This window comes from Chaetodon auriga, chromosome 22 (assembly GCF_051107435.1).
Source record: "Chaetodon auriga isolate fChaAug3 chromosome 22, fChaAug3.hap1, whole genome shotgun sequence".
In the NCBI taxonomy this organism is placed as follows: Eukaryota; Metazoa; Chordata; class Actinopteri; order Chaetodontiformes; family Chaetodontidae; genus Chaetodon; species Chaetodon auriga.
Window position 1 is genome coordinate 306,131 of NC_135095.1, and position 11,264 is coordinate 317,394.

The following is an 11,264-nucleotide window of genomic DNA, read 5'->3' on the forward strand; positions in this document are numbered from 1 at the left end:
TCATTGAGAGGCAGAATTTTGCTAACCAAAGCTGAGGGAATATTCCATCTTACATATGCTGCTTTATCTCTCTGTTAACAAAAAGGTCTCAAAAGATATTGACAAGATGTTATTTAACTTTATATGGAGGAACAAAAACCACTATATTAAAAAATCAGTAATAATGAACTCGATATGAGTGGCCTTAGCTTTTTAGACTTTCACACATTAAATAATGCTTTCAAAATAAACTTTCACACTTTAAATAATGCTTTCAAAATAAATTGGCTTAAACAATCAAGAACCCATCATCAATTTCGAATTTCATATCAAATTTTATTTTTTCTTAAATTAGGAGGCCTAAATTTCATTTTACTTTGTAATTATAATGTTGAAAAAATACCCTCAAAACTATCCCACTTTCATAAACAGATGCTTCTCTCTTGGTCATTGATCTACAAACATAATTTTTCCCCACATAAATACTACATATGGAACAATAAAGACATCACATACAGAAACAACTCCTTATTTTACCCTTTTTGGTTTACTCATAACATACTCTTGGCTCGTCAGTTGTTTAACCCAGATGGGTCATTAATGGCATATCAAGAATTTATCTTCAAATATAGTATCATAATCCCTATTAATGAATTTAATATTATTATACATGCAATCCCTGATGGAGTAATTATGTTATTTAAAAGTACAGCAGGACAGAATCCAACATTATTACCCTCTGATCCTACCAAACTTGAAATTGGTCAAATCTGTTTCTCTCCAACATGCAACATTAATTGTTGTATACACTCATTTCAGAAAGATGTTGAAAGATGATTCATTTATTTTGGTCTTGCCCCGTCTCCACCAAATTATGGGAAGATATTTGAACCTTGATTTCTACTTGTTTTGAATCACTTTTGCTTTGAACATATATTGTTTGGCTTCACTAACTATCCATCTTCAAAAAAAAAAAAAAAACAATTTTATATCATTAATCTTATTATATATTTAACTAAATGGCATATGCACAAATGTCGATACACTAATCAAAAACCACTCTTTTCTGTCTTTGTTAATGAGGTCAAACAATATATTAAAACTATTAAATATTCCACTAATGTGAAAGCCATTACGACTTTTGATTTATGTGCTCTTTTTAATGTATTTGTGTAGTATGAGGTTCTGAAGTACTGTCTCTGAATGTTTGCAGCCCCCTGGCGGTTGTCATTACACTGTATTATATTGCACTGTACTACTTTGTATTTCTTAATAAAGATTTATAATTGTACAATTATACATACATACATGTATAATAACTTAAATATCAGATATAGTTATATATAAGAGAAAATAATATATAAATCATAGATAGGGTCTCAATATCATTCATATATATAATAGATAAAAGTTATATATCAGAGAAAATTATAATATACATATATATATATATACGTGTGTGTGTATATATATATATATATGTATATGTGTATATATATATATATATATATATATATATGGAGTATCAATATAATCAATATATCAGAGAAAATTATAATATATATAAATCATATATAGAGTATCAGTATAATTCATACATATATTGACTGGGTATTTGGATTATATTATACATGTTTTCTGATGGCCATGGCATCCAACATGAGAGCAACACATCCATATTTAGCCTGGTCTTCCTGGCATCTTCTCTCCAGCATATCCAGCATCATCTTGTTCAGGCCAGGCTTATCATCCACTGAACGCAGCCACCTGTAAAAAAAATTGAGAACTAGCTATTTAATGTGTTTGCATCAGTAATATCCAAAAAATTCGAGTGTACAACATTAAGAATACCTTTGTAATGCATGTGGATGTGGGAGGGGAAAATGTTGAGTCTCTCTGAGTTTCTTGTATGCCTTTGGACCATGTAGATGGAGCATGAGCGCAAACTCCCTGTAGTCTTTTGTATACTCATGGCCCTGCTTTGCCATGTCTATCTGAAGATCTGAAATTTTATGAGCAAAAATGAATAAGTCCCCTTCAGATAATAACAAAGGAGTTTAATAAGGAGTGTAAGAACAACATGAATTTCATTCATTCATTCATCTTCTATACTGCCTATCCCAGCTGTGAGAACCGGTCGCCAGTCAATTGCAGGGCCACATATAGAGACAGACAACTTTTCACGCTCACACTCACACCTAAGGACACCTAAGGACAATTTTAGAGTCACTAATTAACCTAATGAGCATGTTTTTGGTCTGTGGGAGGAAGCGGAGAGAACCTCCGGAGAGAACCCACGCATGCACGGCACACAGAAAGGCCCTGCCCGACCCAGGGATCGAACCTGCGACCTTCTCGTTGTGAGGCACGCGCACTACCTGCTGCGCCACCGTGCCGCATGTACATGAATTTGAAGGTGCTAATTTCGTTTTACCTGAGTAGCATTCAAGCCTCTCTTTCAGCTCTTCATTGATGAGGTTCTTTTCCCTCAAATCCCCCAAAAGACTCTCTACTGTGCTCTTTGCCCTCTTTTCTCTGGCCATGGCGTTCTTCTTCTCTCACTCCAGACTTTCAACTCTTGCTAGGGCTTCATCGAGTCTGGTCTTAAGAGCGTAGGAGAAGCAGGCAAAGCATAGCCATGATCCTAGAGAGAGGGATGAACATGGTTTGAGTGATGTTTCACTTCACACACATCACTTTGACACCAATAGTGTATGGCCCACATTCTTTCTTATTGTCATCACCTGTCAAAGCCACTGCCAGCACTGTGGGTGTGTGTGTGTGTGTGTGTGTGTGTGTGTGTGTGTGTGTGTGTGTGTGTGTGTGTGTGTGTGTCAGGAATGCATGTTCAACATGTCTTCAATTGCAGGTGAATGGGTTTATGTGTGAGTGTGTTTAATTTGAGCGGCAGCAAACAAGTGAGATTTTAATATGTCCAAGACCATTATGATATGATGTTTACAGTAGAAATACTCACATCATTAGGCTGAGGTTGTGGGTGTGAGGTTCCAGTTTCTGGATCATCCTGAGAGGCCAGGGACAGGCTCTCTTCAGCTCTTCTGGAGGTAGATGTAGTCCTTCCCTTTTCCAGCTAAAATGAAAAAGAATATAAGGGGTAAGTATCTCACTCTGCCCTGTGATTGATAATAGAATATTTACATTTATGAATGCTAATGGCCTTATGATGATACACCTCCACTCTTTGGAGGTGAACTGGGAAGCTAAAGATGGATGGAATAACACCATCTCTGAGTCGGACAATCTGACCTGTCATATCAAAATTGCCTTGCTTAAAATGTTCACCGCAAAGCACTGAGGAATCACTTGCAGTGAATCCTTCCCTCCTCAAAGCCACTTCCCACTTCTTCCTCACATCTTTCTCTTTGGGAAACCTTCAAAATAAAAACGGGAGATTTGGGAGAGTCTACCCAAAAACATTTTAAGGAGGTCAAGCTTATTTTCTTCCTTCAAATTTCTTACAACCTTTCTTCAACAAAACTCCTATTTTGATGCATATCTGCTGATAATAAACCAAACCTGCTAAAACTGTGGATAAGCTTGTTTGCAAACTATTCTACAGTCAGATGTCTGTCTGATTTTGTCTGTATTTGTCTGAAAATGTATGCGCATGCGTCGGCGTTGTGTCTCTCTGTCAAAAACTGACTTTTTATGAAATTTTAAGCAACTTCTTCATGGCATACTTTTTAGATCTTGTTTCTTTTTAACTACTCCTGCTAATCTGAGAAACAATTTTAGTAATCAGATGCCTTGATCTCACGCAAAATAAACAAACTGAGCTCAGTCAGCCATGGCTCCACTTACCCCGCCATCCGGCTGTCAAAGCTGTTTCGCCCTCGGCAAGAAAATCGCTGAGCTGGAGCAGAGGATTTCCACTCTACAAAATCCAGGAAGCTGAGAGACACCTGGACACTATCCTCTTCGGCCCTGCACAAGTCTCTGCCTCCAGTAAAGAGCTTGAGGCCACGGCTCCCTACTCGGCTGCTTCGGCTACTGACTCCACGCAGCGCGCCACTATGGCCCCGGCCGTGGGTTCCACTCCACCCGCTGCTGCTTCTGCTCTGGCCACTACTACCACTGCTACGATGAACGGCTCTATGCAGGCCGCTGCTACTCGCACCGACCGCTGGCTCCGCTCCATTCGCCTTTCCTGAGGACCCCTGGTTCCAGCTTGGAGCTAAACCCAAGGTCCCAGTCAGCTCGACTCCTTTAAACCCGAACACCTGGGTAGTTGTTGGCGATCGCAAAAGGAGGGAGAGGCTGTCACTTCATACTCCCACAACCTGTGACATCAAGCTACATAATCGCTATGACATCCTGGATTCACACGAATTTCCACCACTGGCTAGGAACCGTGGGCCTTCTTCTCCACCTCCCAGGATTTTAAATGACTTCAGCAGATCTCCACCTCTCCTGCCTGTCCCAGTGAATGCACCTGGGCGAACAACTCGCCCCACTTCTCCCCGAGCACAACAGAATTTCACTCTTCTTCTGTCCGTCCTTCGCCATTTGATCCCACAACGAGTGCACAGTCGCATCCTCTGCCACTGGCGACCGGTGGCGCACAGGTCGCTGGACACGCCACCTCGAAGCTTCAATGGTCCTCATCCCGGTCCACTGGTGGTCTTCCTCATCTGGAGCCAGCGGGGAATCCCTCTCCCAGCCTCAAAAAAGCATCCTCCACACCGCATCCGTCTGTCCGGATGCACAGCGCAGACCATGGATCATCCAGGCACGGGACCTCACAACCTCCACCACCTCATCCCCTCTTCCCTCCAAACACTTTAGTAGTGGGCGATTCAATAACGCGGGGAATTCGCTTCTTCAACGCAGCCACTCACTGCTTCCCAGGAGCCACAGTCCCGTTATCCTGGAGAAACTTCCCGGTCTGCTGCGGTCACTCCCATCCTCCATAAGCCGTGTCTTAGTACACATAGGCTGTGTTGACACCGCTAAGAAGCCGTCTGAGCTGATCAAAAGGGATTTTAACAACCTTTTTAGCTTCTTAAACAAGTGTGGAAAGTCTGTTTTTATCAGTGGTCCTCTCCCCACGCTGTCCCATCATGGAGCATGGCGCTTCAGCAAGCTCCTCTATCTGAACACTTGGCTACAGTCCGCCTGCAGAGCTTTTAACGTTGGTTTTATTGACAATTTTAACCTGTTTTGGAACCGTCCCTCCTTTTACAGGGGCGACGGAGTTCACCCAAACAGGCTTGGCAGCCAAATGCTAACGGCTAATATTCACCACGCCGTCCAGTATGCTCCACGAGATTGACTAGGTGTGTCCCAATTCAGGGGCTGCATCCTTCGGAGGATGGATTTGAAGGCCACTTACGTCATAACGCTGTGCGAAGGCTGTCCCAATTCGTCCAAATTCGAAGGATCCTCCAAATGCAGCCGACAAATGCGTCCTCCTTTTCCCTGTATTTGGAGGATGCGTCGCTACTATCCTTCACGGCCTTCCATATCCCAAGATGCTTTGCGCACCGATTGTTTTTTTTTAATAATGGCGACCTGTAGATATGAGGAGCTCAGTTAACAGTTAGCCTTATTAAAACTCTTCACTTACAAATGTTAGAAGCTCACATGTCAACTAATATCTTATTTCGGGTGAATACTCGATTGTGATTGGCTGCAGGGTCTCCGTTAAAAAGTGTTGTAGGACAACTATAAAAACGTTCCGGTCAAATAGCCTGATTGTTCTAAATTATTGCGCTGGCTCAAACGCTAGTTGGTAACCGTGGCAACAGAAACTCAGAACATACGTTATTTCACAGTTTATTTATCACAACGGCAAGACAGTAGACAACATGAGTGATTTTATAGTTTCCTTTAACCACATTTAATGATCCGAGTGAATGGTGGATAATATTTCTTGCAATAAAAATGATTTAGGAAACTATCTGTGGACTTTGAGTCGTTGAAACAAAGTTTGGCATCGTCCTCTGGACACACACAAGCGGTAAGAGGTGCACTTGCCCTCTGAAATGATACTTTGTATCACGTAACATAACGTTAAGCAATCATGTCACTTCCCTCCTCTGATTAGGTCTAATATAACAGTTACGCCGACCGAGCTGCAGGTTCTGTGGCCAGAGCCGGTTACCTTGGCAACGCGAGCGATATTAAATAGTCCACTCAGCCGCGTCTTGTTAAAAACTTACGATGTTAACGGTAAAAAAACAACATTAACGTATTAATAATTGATTTCATATTTATTACTTTCATAAGTGACCATGGTATAAGCGGGATAATGCCCTTCGAGGTGTCCATTATCAGAAATGAATGGACGACGCAGAGGCGTGAACCGTCCGACGCGAAGCTGTGAAGATATTCACATCAGGTAAATTTATAAGTTGTATAATAGGCTACATTTCGCGCCTCTTACAAGGGATAGGAGCTGTACGGGTGCATCTCTGCACCCCATATGTGTGTTTTTCCCGGGTTAGGAGGGAAGAAGTTATGACGTCGTGACGCAATCAGGACACGCTCCGAAGGCTAGACCGTCTCATTTACCGATAGTTGATGCGGCCGACGGAGGATCCTCCGCAGGACCCAGCCTCCAGAGACCGCGTAGGCTGGGTCCTCCGAAGGATGCAGCCCCTGAATTGGGACACACCTACTGTTTACCTGTCACACCCCTCCCCAGTTTCTTCTTCTCCGTCCATACCAGCTGTTCATAGTACTATTACACTCACTAGCCTCCTCTACAGTCCACAGTTGTCACTAACACCAAAACCGGACATCTTTCCCATACAAACCATTACAGGCAGACGTTTTCCCCGGACTCACAGACAGAGTGCTTTTAACAGAGACAATCTCGTACACCCGGACATTTTATCTCTCTGTGGTCATGAGCGCACGTTCAATGAACGTGCGCTCTCTTTTAAACAAATCTTTTATCATAAATGACCTGATTTTAGACAATAAGTAGATGGGTTACTTTTAACAGAGACATGGCTTGGCACAGAGGCACCAGTTGTTCTCACCGAGGCTTGCCCACCAAATTTTAACTTTTTATTCTCCACCAGGGGAGGCAAGAGAGGAGGCGGGACTGCATCAATTTTTAATAACATTTTAATGTCAAAGGAAGTTTATTTTAACAGTTACTCATCTTTTGAGTATCACGCCTTTGTTTTTAGCAGTCCCCCTGTTCTCTGCATCACTGTTTACAGACCACCCCATCACTCCATTGCTTTTATCAGTGAATTTTCAGAGCTTTTATCAATCATACACACCTCTTATAACAGAATTTTAATAACTGGCGATTTTAACCTGCACGTGGACAACACCTCGGACTCACTGTCCAGAGAATTCTTAAACCTTTTAAATTGCATGGATTTTAACCAGCACGTCACACAGCCAACTCACAACAGAGGACACATCCTGGACCTGGGCATAACCTATGGCCTCTCCACGGGTGTGTCCTCTGTTGTTGACCTGGCTGTATCCGACCATTACTGTGTGTATTTTAACATCGCCAGTTTTAACCATCAGGACGCCCCGGTGAGAACAGTGAGGAAACGCCACCTAACTTCTGAGGTGGCTGCAAATTTTATCAAGATTATACAGAGCACTCCTGCAGAAGTTTTACCTGCACCCTATGATTTTATTGTTGACAATTTTAACAGGAAACTGCGATTAACGTTAGACTCTGTGGCTCCACTTTTAGCAAAAACAGTAAAAACAAAATCTTTACCCCCGTGGAGAAGTAAAGATGAAATTAAAAATCAAAGAGACTATGCAGGATTGCGGAGAGAAGGTGGAGAAAAAACAAACTCACAGTCCACTATGAAATATTCTGTGAACAACTCAAAAAAAAAACAATAAAACAGTCAAACAGTCAAGAATATCCCATTTCTCAAATCTCATCTCAGATAACAAAAACAACCCAAAATTTTTTTTCTCCACCTTCGAACACCAATTTTAAAAAATCCCCAGAGACACCAACAGACGCCCTCTGCGAGGACTTTGCAGACCACTTCAGAAGTAATATCGACAACATCAGATCCAGTCTTGTATCAAATCAGAACGTTACTTTTAACACACCTGGACAGTGGATTTTATCTGAGGACACACTGGAGAGTTTTGCCCTGGTCGATGCGAGGACACTTGGTCGAGTTTTCTCCCAGGTAAACCCAACAACCTGCCTTTTGGATCCAATTCCCACATCACTTTTTAAGACATTTTATGGGTTCTTCGAGGAACAGATTTTAAATATAGTGAATTGCTCTCTTCAGACGGGTGTCTTCCCTGCTGCCTTCAAAACAGCAGTGGTAAGGCCCCTCCTGAAGAAGAGCAATTTAGACCCCAGCATTTTTAATAACTACAGACCTGTATCCAACTTCCCCTTTTTAAGTAAGATTTTAGAAAAGCTGGTCTTTAACCAACTAAGCTATTTCTTAAGCACTAATAACATTTTGGAGAAATATCAGTCTGGTTTTAGAGTGAACTACAGTACCGAGACAGCCCTTTTAAAGATTTTAAATAATATCAGGTGTAATGCGGACTCACAAAAACTCACTGTCCTGGTGCTACTGGATCTAAGTGCTGCCTTTGATACAGTAGATCACCACATCTTATAAAACAGACTCAGAAACCTGGTGGGCCTCTCTGGTACTGTTTTTAATTGGTTTTACTCCTACCTCACAGACCGTTGTTTCCATGTAAGTTTGGATACATGTTCCTCCAGAACCTGTGAAATGAAGTGTGGGGTGCCCCAAGGGTCAATTTTAGGTCCAGTACGTTTTAATCTTTACATGCTTCCCCTTGGGGATGTCATCATCAGCTTCCACAGCTATGCTGATGATACACAGCTTTACATCGCCGTGTCTCCTGATGACACAGGGCCTATTGATACCCTTTTAAACTGTATTTTAGACATCAAGTCATGGATGGCAGAGAACTTCCTACAGCTCAACCAGGATAAAACAGAGGTTTTAGTTATTGGTCCTGAAGGCAAGAGAGAGACACTTTTACCAAAACTACAAGGTTTTACACCCTCACAATCTGTTAAGAACCTGGGCATCATTTTCGACTCTGAGCTTAGTTTTATTCCTCATATTAAAAATGTAACAAAGATAGGTTTTTACCATCTTAAAAATATCACCAGAGTCCGCCCGTTTTTCTCTCAGGCTAACACGGAGGTACTGATGCATGCTTTTATCTCTTGCCGTCTAGATTATTGTAATGCCCTGCTCTCTGGTCTTCCCAAAAAGACTATCTATAACTTGCAATTACTCCAGAACTCTGCCGCTGCATTGGCTCCCCATGTGTTTCAGGATCGATTTTAAGGTGCTTTTATTAGTTTTTAAGTGTCTTAACGGTATTGGGCCATCTTATTTGTCTGAACTGCTTTTACCATACCAGCCCTCGCGGAACCTGAGGTCCTCTGGCACTGGCCTTTTAATTGTTCCAAGGGCTCAGACCAAAACCCACGGGGAGGCGGCATTCAGCCATTATGGTCCGAGGCTTTGGAACAGCCTGCCGGAGGGCATCAGGACCGCAGAAACCGTTGGTGTTTTTAAAAGGAGGCTCAGGACTCACCTTTTTAGTTTGGCTTTTAATTGATTTCTTTTACTCTTTTAATTCAGACCTGTTTTATCCTAGCCTATTGTCTTTTAGCTTTTAGGTCCTTTTACTCGATTTTATTGTAGGTCTTAAGTCTCTTATTCTATTGTCTTTTAGGTTTCAGGTCTTTTTATTCCATTGTCTTTTATGTTTTAGCTCCAGTGTCTCCTCATGGGGGGCCTCCACGCTGGGAGGTGTGTCTGGCCTGCCCGCCGGGCAGGGGTCAGGTGTCTCTGTTACGGCAGCACTCCCTGTGGGCTGTGACCCCTTGCAGTGTGGATGAGCTCCCCACAGGTGTTTTTTTCCTCTCTTGATTCCTCAGTGCCCTGCCATGTTATTATACAGACAGCTACGTTGGGGTGGGTGTGTGTATGTGTTTGTGTGTGGTTGCGTACTATTTTGCACTATCATGGGTGGGTGTGTGTATGAGTGTGTGTCTGTGTGGTTGTGTACTATTTTGTAGTATCATGTTTTTATCCTTTGTCAAGCACCTTGTGTTGCATTTTTATGTATGAAAGGTGCTATACAAATAAAGTTTGATTGATTGATTGATTTTTTTTGTCTGTATTTTTGTCTGTATTTTTAAGTAAGTGGGCTGGGTATGAGACAGGAGAGGTAGCTTACTGTTGTTAGGGTGAATTACATGTGAATAATACAGTCTGTGCCACCTGTGTAAAATTCGCTGGTCAATGTTATACCAGTAATATTTGTTTTATTTCTATAATAGCATTCTTGTGTCGGTTGTAATCTAAGTCAGTGTTAATGGAATATGACTTATAAAGTCTCAGTTCATAGACGGGTGAACACCGGCACTAAACATAGCCTAGCTAGCTGGCTACGATTTCGCTGGTGGGCATAACTACAGTACAGTAATTTTCGATTAAAAAAAATACAACCAATAGTAATGTTCAATCTTACTTGTGAAAAGTAATCCCTCGTGCCCTGTTTTCGACGGTCCGCCGATTTGAACAGGAATATGCTGCACAGTGCTCTGGCATTTTGTTTCTTCTGCTGCTCAACTAGGAGTACGATGACCGGTCCAAGATGGCGCCTCAGCAACCAATGCAGCGTTTACTCATAAAGATCAGTTCCGGGTAAGATGGCGGAGGGAGCAGTCAAACTGTAAGTAGCTCCTAGTAGCAAACCTCGAAAATTGAATAATACGGACTCAAAACTCACATAAACTCACATAAAAAGTCAAGTCGAGTCATTCAGCACCCTGTAAGTAATCCCGGACAATTTGTAACAACACCAAAGACAGTACAACATGGCTAAAGCTAGCGCCAATGCTAAAGCTAGGGCTCTCTTACAACACGACTACTGTGGTCCAGAGAACATGGAAACAAACGCCAAAGGCATAAAAAACATTTTAACATCGCCCTCCAAACCGTCAGTTCCACAGAAAAAACAAAAAGGAGAGGACACTTCAAAACATGATGGAGGACTTCAAAATAGAACTAAAACAAAACTCACACTCGCCATGACCAACATTGCAAAAACGGTTGAATTTAATTCAGCTGAAATCAAAGAATACAAGGAAAAAAACAAAGAATTGGAATTAGAAGTGAAACAACTCAGGGAGAAAAACACAGAGCTGGAAAACAGGACTGCAGAGGTGCAGCAATACTAAAGGAGATGGAACTTAAGACTAAATGGCCTGAAGGAGGAAAAGGAAGAAAACACACGTCAGATCATCA

At 41.9% G+C, this 11,264-nt stretch overlaps 1 pseudogene; it reads right to left on the reverse strand.

Moving 5' to 3' along the window:
- Positions 1 to 1,599: 1,599 nt before the first annotated feature.
- On the reverse strand, positions 1,600 to 10,565 carry LOC143315294 (THAP domain-containing protein 6-like; annotated as a pseudogene).
- Between the last annotated feature and the right edge of the window lie 699 nt (positions 10,566 to 11,264).